Source organism: Tamandua tetradactyla, chromosome X (genome assembly GCF_023851605.1).
Source record: "Tamandua tetradactyla isolate mTamTet1 chromosome X, mTamTet1.pri, whole genome shotgun sequence".
In the NCBI taxonomy this organism is placed as follows: Eukaryota; Metazoa; Chordata; class Mammalia; order Pilosa; family Myrmecophagidae; genus Tamandua; species Tamandua tetradactyla.
The window spans coordinates 3,275,594-3,291,624 of NC_135353.1; the positions used below are offsets into that span (position 1 = coordinate 3,275,594).

At 38.5% G+C, this 16,031-nt stretch overlaps 1 protein-coding gene and 1 pseudogene across 1 annotated transcript in view; both read right to left on the minus strand.

Moving 5' to 3' along the window:
• The window catches only part of LOC143671486 (melanoma-associated antigen 10-like), a 143,979-nt gene that overhangs the window by 53,756 nt on the left and 74,192 nt on the right, over positions 1 to 16,031 (minus strand). The window lies entirely within an intron of this gene.
• Positions 280 to 1,239, minus strand: LOC143670432 (syntenin-1 pseudogene; annotated as a pseudogene).

Below are 16,031 nucleotides of genomic sequence, written 5' to 3' on the forward strand. Positions count from 1 at the left end.
CAACACAGAGCTAAGAACCTATATCAGTCAACTTAATCCTAATGGCTCGTAGAAAACATTAAGTTTCCAGTAAATAAACTATTCTATGAAAGTCTGTATATCTTTTGAAAGTTTCACATCTGTAAAACCAGATAAGGCTACAGCTACCTTGAAGTTTGGACAAGATACCAGAGCTTACAATAAGATTCCCAGCCATATGGAAGATAGAAAGGTCTCCATGCAATATATGCTCGTTGGCTCCAGGAAAGCTTCATGTGCATCATACATGCCGACAAGTAAACTGCATTGGAATAGTTCAGCTAAGTTTCCATTATGAAATTGACCTTTAAACCTCAGGAATGGTATGATCCATCAGGCTCTTCATAATGTTTGGTGCCATGCGTTTAATAATATGTTCAGATATAAGCAGGCATGATTGTTATAGTAACTACAGTCCCAGATGTCAACAGTATGTCTTCAATCCAATCACATTCTGTCCATTGATTTCACAGATGTTGTGTTCTGTGAGAAGACCGTTTCTGGCTGCAGAGCTATCTTTCACTATGGACGTAATTTTTCCATTTTTGAAAATAAAGCCAACATGTCCAGTACTATCCTTATGCGTGGTAATAATCTGTTCAAAGGGCCTGTCATGAATAATCATAGTAATCTTTTCTCCAAAAGCCTGTTTGAACATTTTGTGTGCTTTATCAGAGCTCCAGCCTGCACAGTTTTCACCATTAATCTGGAGTACTTGATCACCACATCTCAGACCAACCAAAGATGCTGGAGAATTAGCTTGGACTAACTGGATAAATACACCATTATCTACTGATTTAAGTCTGAGACCAATTTTCCATCTTGATTCTTACACAAAATAACTTCATGAATTCCTTGCTTAATTTCTGCTCTTCGAATTCCAACATCATTAACAGTTACCGGAGCCACTAGATAGTTCACACTGGAAGGTCTTCCTACCAACCCCTGTGCTGGTTCTCTAGGGTCCATGGCCATATTTGCACATATTTCTTCTTCGTTTAGACTCAGGCCCATGTATTGAGAGTTCTGGATACAGTTTAGGATAGACACCTAAATATAAACTTCTTCCATCTTGAACAATGGGAGCAGACGCTTCTGACAAAACTGCTGGGTTGGCAGGGTTTGCAGAAAAGGCAGCCTGAGCCTGGATTACTTTGTCTACTTTCAGGTCTTCAAGAGTTGGAAACAAAGACATTTTTGCAGGATTTTTCTGGACTGCAGGACGGCTTGCAGCCAACCTCTTCTCTCAGACTTTGAAACCTGAGGTATAGGTTTTTCATATATGTCTTTTAACATATTGAGGACGTTACCTTTGATTTCTACCTTTTGAAGTGCTTTTATCAGAAAAGGATATTGAATTTTGTTGAGTGCTTTTTCAGCATCAATTGAGATGATCATATGATTTTTCCCTTTCTATTTGTTAATGTGCTATATTACATTAACTTATTTGCATGTACTGAAACATCCTTGCATTCCTGGTTTAAACCCCACTTGGTTGTGGTGTACAATTCTTTTAATGTGGTGTTGGATTTCATTTGCTAATATTTTATTGAGAACTTTTGCATCTATATTAATTAGGGAGACCCTAACTACAGATTAGGGTCTGTAGTTTTCCTTTCTTGTAGCATCTTTACCCAGTTTTGTTACTAAAGTGATGTTACCTTGATAAAATGAGTTAGGTAGTATTCCTTTTTCCTCAATTTTTTGGAAAAGTTTGAGCAGGATTGGTGTTAGTTCTTTTTGGAATGTTTGATAAAATTCCCTTGTGATGACATCTGGCCCTAGGCTTTTCTTTGTAGGAAGATTTTTGGTGATGGATTGAATCTCTTTACTTGTGATTGGCTTATTGAGATCTCCTATTTCTTCTTGAGTCAGTGTAGCTTGTTTGTGTGTTTCCAGGAGTTTGTCCATTTTATCTAAGTTGTCTAGTTTATTGATATATAGCTGTTCATAGTATCCTCTTATGATTTCTTTTATTTCTTCAGAGTCTGTGGTAATGCACCCGTTCTCATTTCTGATTTTGTTTATTGGTATCCTCTCTCTATTTTTCTTTGACAGCCTTGCTAGTGGCACATCAAATTTTTTTATTTTCTCAAAGTACCAACTTTTGTTTTTATTGATTCTTTCTATTATTCTTTTGTTCTCCCATTCATTTAATTCTGCTTTAATCTTTGTTACTTCTCTAATTCTATTTTCTTTGGGGTTAGTTTGCTGCTCTTTCTCAAGTTCCTCCAGGTGAGCAGTTAAGCCCTTGATTTTTGCTCTTTCTTTTTTTTTAGTATAGGCATTTATTAAGGCAATAAATTTCCTTCTCAGCACAGCCTTTGCTGCATCCCATAATTTCTGATATGTTGTATTTTCATTTTATTTTGTCTCAAGATAATTACTGATTTCTCTAGCAATTTCTTCTTTGACCTACTAATTGTTTAAGAGTGTGTTACTTAATCTCCATACATTTGTGAAAGTTCTTTGGTGGTTATTGATTTCCAGCTTCATTCCATTGTGATCAGAGAAAGTGCTTTGAATAATTCCACTGTGCTTAAATTTATGAATACTTGTTTTGTGCCCCAGCATATGATCTATCCTGGAGAATAGCCCATGAATGCTAGAGAAGAATGTATATCTTGGTGTTTTTGGGGTGTAACGACCTATATATGTTTATTAGGCCTAATTCATTTATCAGATTGTTTAAGTTCTCTATTTCCTTGTTGATCCCCTGTCTGGTTAATTCTATTTGTAGAAGAGAGTGATGTATTGAAGTTTCCTACTATTATTGTTGATACATCTATTGCTCCCTTCAGTTTTGCCAATGATTGTCTCATGTACTTTGGAGTTTCTTGATTGGAAGTATAAACATTCATGATTATTATTTCTTCTTGGTTAATTGTCTCTTTTACTACTATATAGTGTCCTTCTTTGTATCTTATGATGTCTTTACGTTTATAGTCTATTTCTTTCTGATATTATAGCTATTCCTGCTTCCCTTCAGTTACAGCGTGTTGGAACACCTTTATCAGTCCTTTCACATTCAATCTATTTGTATCTTTGTGTTTAAGATGACTCTCTTGTGAGCAGCATATTGCTGGTTATATTTCTTAATCCATTCTGCAAATCTGTGTCTTTTAATTGGTAAGCTTAGTCCATTAACATTCAAAATTATTACTTTAAAGTCATTTCTTGAATTCACCATCTTATCTTTTGGATTTTATTTGTCAGACCTATATATTCCTTTCCCTCTTTCTCTTTTTATACTTTAAGTTACCTTTACTGGCATTCTTCAGTTCTGTACCCTTCTCCCTCCAGACCTCCCTCTCCTGTCTTTTTTTTTCAGCCTGCAGATTTCCCTTTAGCATTTCTTGTAGAGCTGGTCTCTTGTTGACATTTTCCCTCAGCCTTTGTTTGCAGACATTTTAATCTCTCTCTCAGTTTTGAAGGAAACTTTGTCTGGGCACAGAATTCTTGGCTGGAAGTTTTTCTCTTTCAGGATGTTAAATATATCATACCATTGCCTTCTCACCTCCATAATGCCAGTTGAGTATTCTGAAGACAGTCTTATGTGGTTTCCCTTGTATGCAGTAGATTATTTTTCTCTTACCACTGTTAGGATTTTCTGCTTCTCTTCAAAATTTGACAGACTGATTTGTATGTGTAGGGGTAGGCCTATTTGATTTGTTCAATTTGGAGTTCATTGGTCTTCTTTGATTTGCATATTTATGTATTTCATAAAAGTTGGGAAGTTTTCCCCTATTATATCCTATACTCTTTTCTTCTCCTTCTGGGATGCTGATTATTCTTATATTTGTGCACTTTGTTTTGTCCATCATTTCCTTGAGATCCAATTCAAATTTTTACATCTTTTTTTGTCATTTTCTCTTTTGTGATTTCAAAATCCATTGTCCTGTCCACTAGTTCATATATCCTTTCTTCTGCCTCTTCAAATCTGCTGTTGTGTGTCTCTAGTATTTTTTTTTAATTTGGTCTACAGAATCTTTAATATCTGTGATATCTGCTATTTTTCTATTTAGTCTTTCAAATTCTTCTTTATGCTCTTCCATTGTCTTCTCGATCTTCTTTATGTCACTAGCCATCCCACCAATTTTATTTAGTAGAATTATATGAACATCTTTGACTAGTTGTTCCAAAATCTGTGTCTCCTTCTCTCCTCCTGTGTTCTAATTAAGTCATTAGACTGGGCTATATCTGTTTGCATCTTCACATGGTTAGTAATCTTGTTATCTTCATGACATGTAACTATCTTGATTGGGTTACTTTGGAAATTGATTTCCTTCAGTAGTCTAAAGCTTTGTATTTGTGAGATGGGTGTGGAGCAAGACACAGGGTATGGGGAAGGGCACAACAGTGCAGTGAGGAGTTGCAGTGCAAGTACGTGCACAGGTCAATGATGCTACCCTGGTGCTTGTGAACATGGGGTGCAGGTTGTGGGGTTTTGGAGGCGTGGTGTGGGGGCTGTGGGGGATAGGTGCAGCTCAGTCATGCCTTCAGCACAGGAGCATGGAGCAGCATGGGAGTAAAAGAGGTAGGGCATGGCAGGAGGCCAATTGGGGAGTTGAGTGGATGTGCTGGGGCTGGTATGTGGGCAGGATGCAGGTGAGCATATGGACTGTGTGTGTCATGGGTGTCAAGGTGTAGGTAACAGGGCACAGAAGTTGGGTCACAGGGAGGGCAGAGCATGGGCGTATAGTTGCCCAGAGGTTGGGGGCCAGGGGGCCAGGATGTGGATGTGCCAGTGCATAGGGGCAGGGCACAAGTTGTGAAGGTTGTGGGACATGTCTCAGGGGTGGGTGATGACAGGTGGGTGGGGCCCTGGACTGGGTGCAAAGGTGGGGGTGGTGGAGTAGGGGTGCTTGCTTATGCAGGGTGGAAGCTATGTGGTACAAATGTGCATAAGAGCATCTGGGCAGTGGGCTGGGGCAAGGGTGTGCATGTGTGTGGGGAAGGGGAGGTGGGGTGCATGGGTCAAGAGGATAGAGCATGGATATGTGGAGGATGTGGCTGTGCTGGTTTGTGTCTGCAGGACATGGCCTTGGTGTGCGTGGTCTGTGGAATGGGGCCGTATGGATGCATGCACAGAGCTCAGGAGCAGCAGAGTGGAATTGTGCCTGCATGGGATGGGGGTAGGTGTTGCCTGAATGTGCAGGTCAGTGCTTGCTCAGAGTTGAAGGGGCGTGGCGTGGGTGTGTGCATGCATGTGTATGCATCTGGGGGCCGGATGCTGATGTGCAGGTACACAGGGCTCAGGGGGCACTGGGCAGGATTGAGCAACAGTATGGGCTAGGGGTGGGTGTGGCCCAGTTATGAAGATGACTGCCTGAAGCTCAGATGCACAGGTGACTGCCTGCAGGGGCAGGGAGGGGGAGGTGGAGGTCAAGGGGCTGGACATGGCTGCATGGTTCTCAGGAGAGGTAGGGTGAGACTGTGTGCTTGCCCAGGAGAGGTGGGTCCAGCTGGGACAGCTTGTGTGCATGTGTGGGGTAGGTGTGTGGGTTGGGGATGTGCAGGGAGGGGTGTTGGGGTGAGGGTGCTTAGAGCACAGTGGGGGGCAGGTGATGAGGTTCAGGTGTGTGGGGTGTGGGGAGATTCGCAGGTTGGGTGGTGGGGACTGTGAGCATGAGGGTAGAACTTTCAAAGACACAGTTTGGCTGAATTCTTTGTCCCTGTCTCCTTCTCCATGCCCTCCTGAGGGCTCTGGGTCTCTGGAAAGTAGCGTGTCAAGCTGTTTGCACGAGCTGGCTGGTCTGCAGTTCTCTGTGTCTCAATTCTTTTGCTTTTTCAGCCAGGCACTCCCAATGTGGTGTAGAAGACCCAGATCATTTACACCCTGGACTCACTCTCCTGGTCCTTTTTCTGTCACTTCTCTCACTGTTCCTGGGAGCAGAGGTGAATTCGACCTATCCTGTTCTGCTATCTTCTCAGAACCCTCTCCAGTATATTTTTATTTGATCTACGGCATTTTTCATCTCTGTAATCTTGGTAATTTTCTATTTATTCTTTCAAAATTCTTCTTTATGCTCTTTTAGTGTCTTCTTGATATACTTTAAGTTATTGGCCAACTCATTGAATTTATTTAAGAGATTTGTATGAACATCTTTGATTAGCTGTTCCTAATTATGTGTCTCGTCCTGGGTTTCAATTTGGTCACTTGCCTGAGCTATGTCTGTCTTCATCTTCATATGCTTTCTGATTTTCTGTTGGCTTTGAGGCATTGGACTGTTCTGATAGGGTTATTTTGAAAGTTGGTTTACCTGAGTCATCTAAAGTTTTGTATTTTCTTGGATTTGCATTGAAGGTCTCCTTCTGCACTTGGTTTGTCTGTAGTTCCCCACCAGACCAAGTCCCAAACCTCAGGCAGAGGCTGCAACTCTACCTGAGGATCTGTTTAAAGCTAGACAGATAGGTAGTTTGGCCAGACTGCACTTTCTATTTCTTCCCAGTATATGGCGTTTTTGGTCCTCCTCTTCCCCTCAGATCTACTTCTCCCAGCTGCAGGAGTGGGTAGGGCTGAACGGAGACCTAGTGCAAGTCTACTCAGGTCCACTGGTCCTGGTGCATACTGGAGGCTACTAACCCCAGGGCTAGGGACTGGGCAGAGTGCACTGCTGTGGTGACTCCACTTGTGGGCCTGATGGGCCTGATGGCCCCAGGTGCCTGCTTTGAATGACCCTGGGCTATAGGACAGGTATTTCAACTGCCCACCTGGGGGCATAAGGCCAGTGTGGGGGCATGTGAGCATGCGGCACAGGGGCATGGAGCAGGGTGCAGAACACAAGGGTGTGAAGTGGCACTGAGGAGTGCAGGGAGTGGGTCACAGGGCACTGGGGCTTGATGGATGGCACGAGTGGCACAAAGCATGGAGCATGGAGTCATGGGGCACAGTGGAATAGGGTACGGCATGTGTTGCTTCCTCATCCCTACCTCTCCATCCATGCACTCCTGAGGGCTCCAGGCCTCTGTTTGGAAAGGAGAGTGGAAGACTCTCTGTAGTAGCTGGATGGTCTCTGTGCACAAGTACATCAAATTTGTTGGCTTCTGGGTTCCCCAAGGGAGCTCTTAGCTATGGAACTGAGGGTGCTGATCTCCCAAAATAGCTGTAAGGGCAGGCACATTCCTGGGCATGGCTTCTTGTTCCTGGTGCAGGAGTCCCAACAGAACCCATTCACCCTATTCTCTCCAGCCTAATTCCTCCCCTTTATCATCCAAGGCCTCCCCATATAGTGTAGAAGACACCTTCAGGTCACTCATGCCCTGAAAATGCCATCAGAATCAATTTTCTGTTTATTTCTCTAGTTGTTCCATGTAGCAAGAGTGAACTCAGCCTGTTCTATTCTGCCGTCTTCCCGGAAGCCTCATCCATGTCATTTTAATTGCTGAATAGGATTCCATCGTATGGATGTACCATGATTTATTTATCTATTCACCTCTTGAAAGACATCTTGTGGCAATTGTGAGAAAAACTGCTTAAAATATTCATGTAGAAGTTTCTTTGTGTGTGTGAGCATTCGTCATCCATTCACTTGGTTAAATACTTAAGAGTATGGTTTCTGGGACTTATGGTATGTCTACGTTTAACTTTGTATGAAACTGCCAGATTGTCTTCTAAAGCAGCCATTACATTCTGTATTCCCACCAGAAACGTATGAATGCTCCTGTTGATCCACATCCTTTCCAATATTTAGCACTTTCAGAGTTTTGGATTTTAGTCATTCAGATAGGTGTGTGGTGGAATTTCATTGTGGTTTTCATTTGCATTTTTCTAATGACAAATGATATTGAGCATCATTTCATATGGTCTGTTTTTGTAATCTATATCTTCTTTAGTGAAGTGTCATTTCAGATCACTTGAAGGTTGTTTAGGTATGTCCAGTTGCATATTGTTGCATTTGAGGAGTTCTTTATACACAATATGGGTCTTTAGCAGATATGAACTTCTAAATACTTTTTTCTCAATCTGTAGCTTGTTTTCTTCATTCTCTTAACAGAGCCTATTTTAGGTTTAGAGTGGTTTTAGACATACAAAAAATTATCAAGTAGTATATAGGCAGTTCCTCTATGCCCCATATGCAGTTTCTCTTATTAATAACATCTTGCCTTATTATGGCATATTTGTCACAACCAATGATCCAATGTTGATACCTAATGTTCTTTTTCTGTTCCAGGATCCCACCCAGAAAACTGCATTAGATTTAGTTGACATGTCTCCTTAGGCTTTTCTTAGCTGTGGCAATTTATCAGACTTTGTTTTTTATGCCTTTGACAGTTTTGAGTACTGGCCCAAAATTTTGTAAAGTGACCCTCATTTGGGATTTGCATGCTGTTTTTTCTTGTGAAGAGATTGAGATTATGGGGTTGAGGGAGGAAGATGACTGAGTAAAGTGCCCTTCTAATCCCATCATATCGAGGTTACATACTTACTATCAACTTAATTAATCACTATTGATGCTAATCTTAATCACCTGGCTGAGACAATGTTTGACAGGTTTCTCCATCCTACTCTTTTGTCCCATTTTTCTTACTGTACTCTGTGGAAGGAAGTAATTTTGCACAGCCTACACATAAGGAAGTTAGAGGTGTGCTCTCTATCCTTCAGAGGGGATTCTCTACAGAAATAATTTGGAATTCTTCTGCAAGTGATATTTGTCTATTTCCCCATATGTTTATTTATTCAATAATTTCCTTATTTGAATATTGACCCATAAATATTTATTTTGTATTTTTGGTTATAATCCATACCACTTTATATTTCTGCCCCAATTTTTCCAGCAGTGATCATCTTTCAGTTGGCTCCTCTGTCCCTTTGACATGACCTCATCACTGTAATTTTTTCTCTTTCCTTCTTTTTTTTTTGCATGGGCAGTCACCGGGAATCAAACCCAGATCTCCAGCATGACAAGCAAGAACTCTGCCTGCTGAGCCAACATGGCCCAACCTTTAAATTTTTTTTTCATTTTATTTGTTTTTTTGCACATCACTGTGGTTTTTAGAGCACTTCCTTATCTGGCAGTACAAATTACTCCAGGTTCATCTTGAATATTTCTTGCCCCACTATCCTTTCATTGGATAATAGTATTAGGAACACAGTTGTGGTTGTTAGTTATGCTCATTGCTACTGGAGAGCCATTGCTTCTAGGCCCTCTCAACTGATAGAGCAATGAAGAATATGTGTGCATGTTAATTTGTGTACATAAACGTATCTATACATATTTGCATATGTAACCATCTGCATCTATCCTAAGCTTAACATGACTTCATATTTATATCTCCACTCTATACATTAACATAAGGATAGTTCTCAACTCCTCCCTTTGCTTATTTGCAACCTCCAACAGTGAGAAAACTTGTTCCCACCAACCAGCACATATTTACTTCATTGTTCAATTCCAGTATATATGAATTGTTATCCTGTACCCAGTGAGAAACAACTTTATCAACTAGTTTGCATCGCACATACGCAATCAATTTTACTTTCATTTTACAGATGCCACTCATTTCCAAAGTTATTTAGGTCAGTACCTTTTTATCACATACATTTTAGTGAGGTTGTTTCATACATTTGTAACACAGATTCTTTTGTGACATACTGCATTCCATCGTGGGATTCCCTAGTGATTTTTCAAATTTGCATGCATTAAGATTCACTGTTGGTATTATAAAGTTCTACGGATTTTGACAAATGCATAGTGTCATGTATCCATCAGTAAAGTATCGTAGAGAACAGTTTCATCACCCTAATAAGTCCTCCATGCTTAACCTATTTAATCCTCCCCCTCATGAACTCTGAAATTGCTGATAATGTTTACCAATGTTTTATCATTTTTCCTTTTCCAGAATGTCATATAGATGAAATCATACACTATCTTGCCTTTTCAGACTGACTTCTTTCTCCCAGCAATATGCATTTAAGATTCATCTATCCCATACTGTGACTTGTAGCTCATTCATTTTTATTGATGAATAGTATTGCACTGTGTTGTTGTACTATGGTTTGATGATCAATTCATCCATTCAATGATATCTTGGTTGCTTCCAGGTTTTGGTGATTATGAAATAACCTGATATAAATATTCACATACAGATTTTTGCAGACATAAATGTACAAATCAGTGATGCAAACTCTTAGGAGTTTAATTGCTGTATCACATGGCAATACTAAGTTTAGCTTAGTTAGAAACTGAAAATCTATGTTCCAAAATGTCTATACATCTTGCAATCCCACCGGCAATGCGTGAGAGATCTTGATGTCCTGCATCCTTGCCAGCAATCGTTATTGCCATTTTTTTTAATTTTAGTCACTCTAATAGATGTGTGGTTTCTATCCTATTGTTTTTTAATATGCAAGTCTCTAATGACAAATTATGTTCACCAACTTTTCTTTTGCTTACTTCCATCTGATTATCTTCTTTGGTGAGGTATCTTTTCAGAACTTTTGCCCCTTTTTCCCCTAATTATCCTGTTCTTTCTTTTTTTTTTGTTAGAGAACTTGTAGGTTTACAGAAATATCATGCAGAAAATACAGAGTTCCCATATATCCCCATCACACAAGCAGTTTTCCTATTACAATTAACAATAATTATTTTAAATCATTAATTTTAAATTAGATTGTTTTCTTATTGTTGAGTTTTAAAAGTTCTTTTTATATTTTTGATACAAGTCCTTTATCACATATGTGTTTTGCATATATTTACTCCCAGTCCAGGGCTTCTATTTTCGTGATCTTAGCGGTGTCTTTTGCAGAAGAAACATTTTTTTATTTCAATAAAGTTTACAAATTCATTCTTTCATGGACTGTGATTTGGTGTATCTAAAAACTCATCAACAAACCCAAGGCCATATGTATTTTCTTCTAGAAGTTTTATAGTTTTTACATTTTGGCCCATGATATACTTTGAGCTAATTTTGTGAAAAGTGTAAGATTTTGTTTAGGCTCATTTTTTTGCATATGAATACCTAATTTTTAGGTAGCATTTGTTGAAAAGACTCTATTTTCTTCACTAAATTGCTTTTATCAAAAATCACTTGTCTGTATGCGTGAGGGTCTATTTATGGACTTTATTCCCCTCCACTAATCTCTTCCATTAATCCAATTTTACCAATTCCACACTGGCTTGATTACTCTAACTTTATAATAGATCTTAACATCAGTTAGTGGGAGTTCTTCAACTTTGTACTTCTGCAATATTGTGTTGGCTAGTCTAAGACTTTAATCTTTCATATAAACTTTAGAATTAGTTTCTTGATATCTATAAAATAGTTTGCTGGGGATTTTGATTGGAATGACATTGAATCTATAAAAAACAAGTTGGAAAGAATTGACATAGTAACAATATTGAATCTTCTAATCCATGAACACAGAATAACTTTCCAATTATTTGGACCTTTGATTTCTATTATCAGTGTTTCATAGTTCTCTGCATACAGATTCTGTACCTATTTTGTTAGCTTTATACCTGGGTATTTCATTTTTTAATCTATTATAAATAGCATGAGTTTTTTTTTTTATTTCAAATTCCAGTTGTTCATTGTTGGTATATAAGAAAGCAGCTGACTTTTTTTATGTTTACCTTATATCCAGCAACCTTTCTTATACTCACTTATTAGTTGCAAGATTTTATTTTCTGTAGATTCTTCGTTGTTGTTTTTTTACCAAGACAATCATGTTATTTGCAAGCACAGAGAATTTAATTTCTGCCATTCCAATCAGTATACATTTTCTTTCTTTCTCTTGTCTATTGCACTAGATAGTACTTCTAGTCTGATGTTGAATAGGAATAGTGTGAGAGGACATCCATATCTTTTCCCCCATCTTAGGGGGAAAGTATCTGGTTTCTTACCATTAAGTATAATGTTAGATGTAAACTTTTTTGTAGTTGTTCTTTATCAAGTTTATGAAGTTTGCCTCTATTCCAAGTTTGTTGAGAATATTTATCATGAATGAATGATGAATTTTTTCAAATATTTTTCCAACATCAATTGATATGATCATATGATTTTACTTCTTTAGCTTGTATATGATAGATTACATTAATTGATATTCGAGTATTGAACCAGGCTTGCATAACTGGAATAAATCCCCAATTGATTGAATTAATTTTGGGAACTTTTAAAATTGTATAATATAACATGCATACAAAGCAAAGAAAGAAAAAAGCAATAGTTTTCAAAGTACTCTTCAACAAGTGTTTACAGGACAGATCCCAGAGTTCTTCATGGGCCACCATGCCATCATCTCAGAGTTTTCCTTCTAGCTGCTCCAGAACATTGGCAGCTAGAAGGAATATGTGTTTTTTTTTTTTATCATCACTTTTTTCTTTTTTTGTGTGAAAAATAACATATGTATTAAAAAACAGTAAACTTCAAAGCACAACACAACAATTAGTTGTAGAATGGATTTCAGAGTTTGGATGGGATACAATTCCACAATTTTAGGTTTTTACTCCTAGCTGCTCTAAGATACTGGAGACTAAAGGAAATATCATACAATGATTCAGCAATCATACTCGTTTGTTAAACCCTACCTTCTCCGTATAACTCTATCATCACCTTTGATATTTCTACCCTACCCTTTAGGGGCATTTGCGCTATGGCCATTCTAAATTTTTCATGTTAGAAGGGGCTGTCAGTAATGTGGGGTAGGGAGATGGAAATAGTTGATGTTCTGGAGAGGCTGGGCCCTCAAGGTTTCAGGACTTATCTGGTCCAGGGAGCCATCTGGAGGTTGTAGGTTTTTGGAAAGTTACCCTAGTGCATGGAACCTTTGTGGAATCTTATATGTTGCCCTAGGTGTTCTTTAGGATTGGCTGGAATGGTTTTGGCTGGGATTTGGCAAGTTATGATAGGTAGCAATGTCTAACTGAAGCTTGTGTAAGAGCGACGTCCAGAGTAGCCTCTCGACTCTATTTGAACTCTCTCAGCCACAGATAATTTATTAGTTATACTCCTTTTCCCCCTTTTGGTCAGGATAGAATTGTTGACTCCGTGGTGCCAGGGCTGGATTCATCCTTGGGAGTTAGATCATGCTGTCAGGCAGACTTTCACCCTTGGATGTCATGTTCCACGTAGAGGTGAGGACAATGATTTCACTTGCAGAGTTGGACTTAGAGAGAGTGAGACCACATCTAAGTAACAAAAGAGGTCCTCCAGAAGTAATTCTTAGGCATACCTATAGGTAGTCTAAGCTTCTCTGCTGCCTACATAAGCTTCACAAGAATAAGCCTCAAGACCAAGGGCTTGTCCTATTGATTTGGGTGTCCCTAATGTTTGACACAGTATCAGGGGATTCCCTGATGATAAAGTTTAGTAGTTCCATGCATTTTCCTCCATCCCTCAAGGGACTTTGCCAATACTTTTTGATTATCTGCTTAATATATTCTTTGATGTATCCACACATTACATTAAGCTATACAGGATTAAAGGCCCTCATTCTTATTCTGAGTTCCCTGTATTTCACTTGTTCAATGAGCTATCCAGACAAGTTGATTTAGATTATGTGCTACAGAACATGTAAGTTACAGACAAAATAAACCTTTCTTCATTTGGTCTCAAAGAACAGGTGTGGTTCTAAAATATAGACCGTGTCTTCCTTACCCCGTGTTCTGAATTACTTTAATACCAACCTGATTGGCTTTGTTTTTATCTCTGAAAACCAGGCTATAGGTATAAAAAACAGTCTCTCAAAATCCAGAAATAATAATTACCCCTAAGGACTGAATGTATCTGCTCTAAGAGCTTACAATCTAGGCCCCTGTTTCCTTATGAGCATTTTCTAAAGGAGTCCATTCAATAATTGTCCTTTCATTTCTGGCTTATTTTGCCTCACCAAATGTCCCACAGATTCATTCACATTGTTGCATGCTTCACGACTTTGTTCCTCTTTGTATCAGCAAAATATTTTATCATAGGTATACATCATCTTTTTCCAATCTACTTCTCAGTCAGAGCATCCTTCAGCCACCTGCATTCATTAGGCATCATGTATAATGCCTAAAGTCCACAGTCCATCAACACTCCCAATTTTAGATAATTTCATTGTTCCCAAGAGAAAGTAACCAATAAACACACCCTCACCAAATAGGAAATCTAAACCTCCCCTTAAATCTCATCCTTCCCCCCATTATTTATCTTTGCTGTTGCTGTGGTAGTGCTGACGTTTTCTTGTTAAGCATAGCCCATAGCATGCAATAACAGCTTTCCTTCTGTACCCTGAACTTAAACACTCTTTGTACACAAATCATACCTTTGAAGTAGTTCTTACAAGAACTAATTTATATTTCTAGTGTTAGTCAGTGGGGCACATAGGTCTATATATCCCCTTTCAGTCTTATTCATCTTCAATATGGTAATATTACTTATAACCACTAGAGAACCACCTTCACTTCTAACTGTTCCCTTACATTTGAGTTCAACCTTATTAGGTAATCGTTCAGCCATCTCTAGCTTCTATGTATCTCTAAGTCCCCTATATTCTATATTATAAGCCTCTGATTTTACTTTGGTCATAAAAGTGGAATCATACAGTATCTATCCTTTTGGTCTGGCCAATTTCATTTAGCATTATGTCCTCAAGGCTCATTCATCTTGTCATGTGCTTCAGGATGTCATTTTGTCTTACTGCTGCATAATATTCCATCGTATATATATACCACATTTTGTTAATCCATCGCCTGTTGATGGGCATTTGGATCGTTTCCATCTTTTGGCAGTTGTGAATAATGCTGCTATGAACATCAGTGTGCAAATGTCTGTTTGTGTCACAGCTTTCAGCTCTTCTGGGTATATACCAAGTAGTACTATTGCTGGATCATAGGGCAACTCGATATTTAGTTTCCTAAGGAACCGCCAAACTGTTTTCCATATTGAATACAGCAAAAAAGGATTGCTCTATTAGGGTAACCTTTGTGAATAAAATTCAGGTTACATGAATTTGAATTTCATTGGAAGTTTGGCATCAGATTGAACACTGTTCTATGTCAGTTTTTTTTCTGAGTGTTTAGAAGTACTGAACATATTTTCCTTAAGATTAAAAGGAAAGCTCTATGACAGAGCCTCATTAACTTGACCCTGGGTATTTTGAGTGCAACTTAGTTTAGGTCACCAGTATCTCCTAAAGAATTTCATTTAATGAAGGCAAACTGGCATTGCAGCAAAGAATTTGAAGCTTAGGGTGAGATGTGAATTTGCAAAACCTTTTCTTAGGTGTGAAAACACACATTCCCTCCAGGTTCAGCCCCCAGTCTAGTCTCATCAGATTCAGTTTTTTAAAATATCAAACATAGTTTTTTTCTATCAAACATTTGTGTAATTTCAATATGAAAATTTTCTACATACATATGTTATTAAGGCCTTAATAAAATCAGTGAGATGGGTCACAAAGAATTAAGAATCAAGAAAGGTGAATGATAGAAACTAGTACCCCACACAATAAAATTAGCCCTATGGGTTCTTGAGCCCCACAATGCACCTTTTATGGAAAGGAATAAAGGCAATAAATTTTTACCTTGAAAAAAGGCGATTACTAAGATGTAGTCTGAACCCATGCCAAGTGAGCTTATCTAATTGGGGAAGGGATTCACAAGGAAAAATTCATCAACCCCAATACATCCAAATCTAAAGCCCTGGATGGTTTGGGGCATTCCCTGGTCACCCGCACCCAGAACCCATCATCACAGATTTCTTGGGTATCTGGCTATATTCAGTGTGAACCAAAATTATCCCAAGCCTTATACCAAAATATGGGCTCTGACTTAGAAGTACACTTTTAGCTTTGTTTTTTAAAATAAGACATTTTGGTGGGAAAAATAAAGTTTAAGATAGTAAAACTTATTTTGTCAAGATAGCAACCAAAGTCTTAAGACCATAAATAATATGTCTAAATGTGAAAGGCATTAAAGAACAAACCACAATATTAAGAAAAAAACACAGTGAACAAAAGATGCAATATGTCTAACCATCTTGAAGTTGTAATCTAAATCATAAAGGTAAAAATTGAAAAATTATGCTCA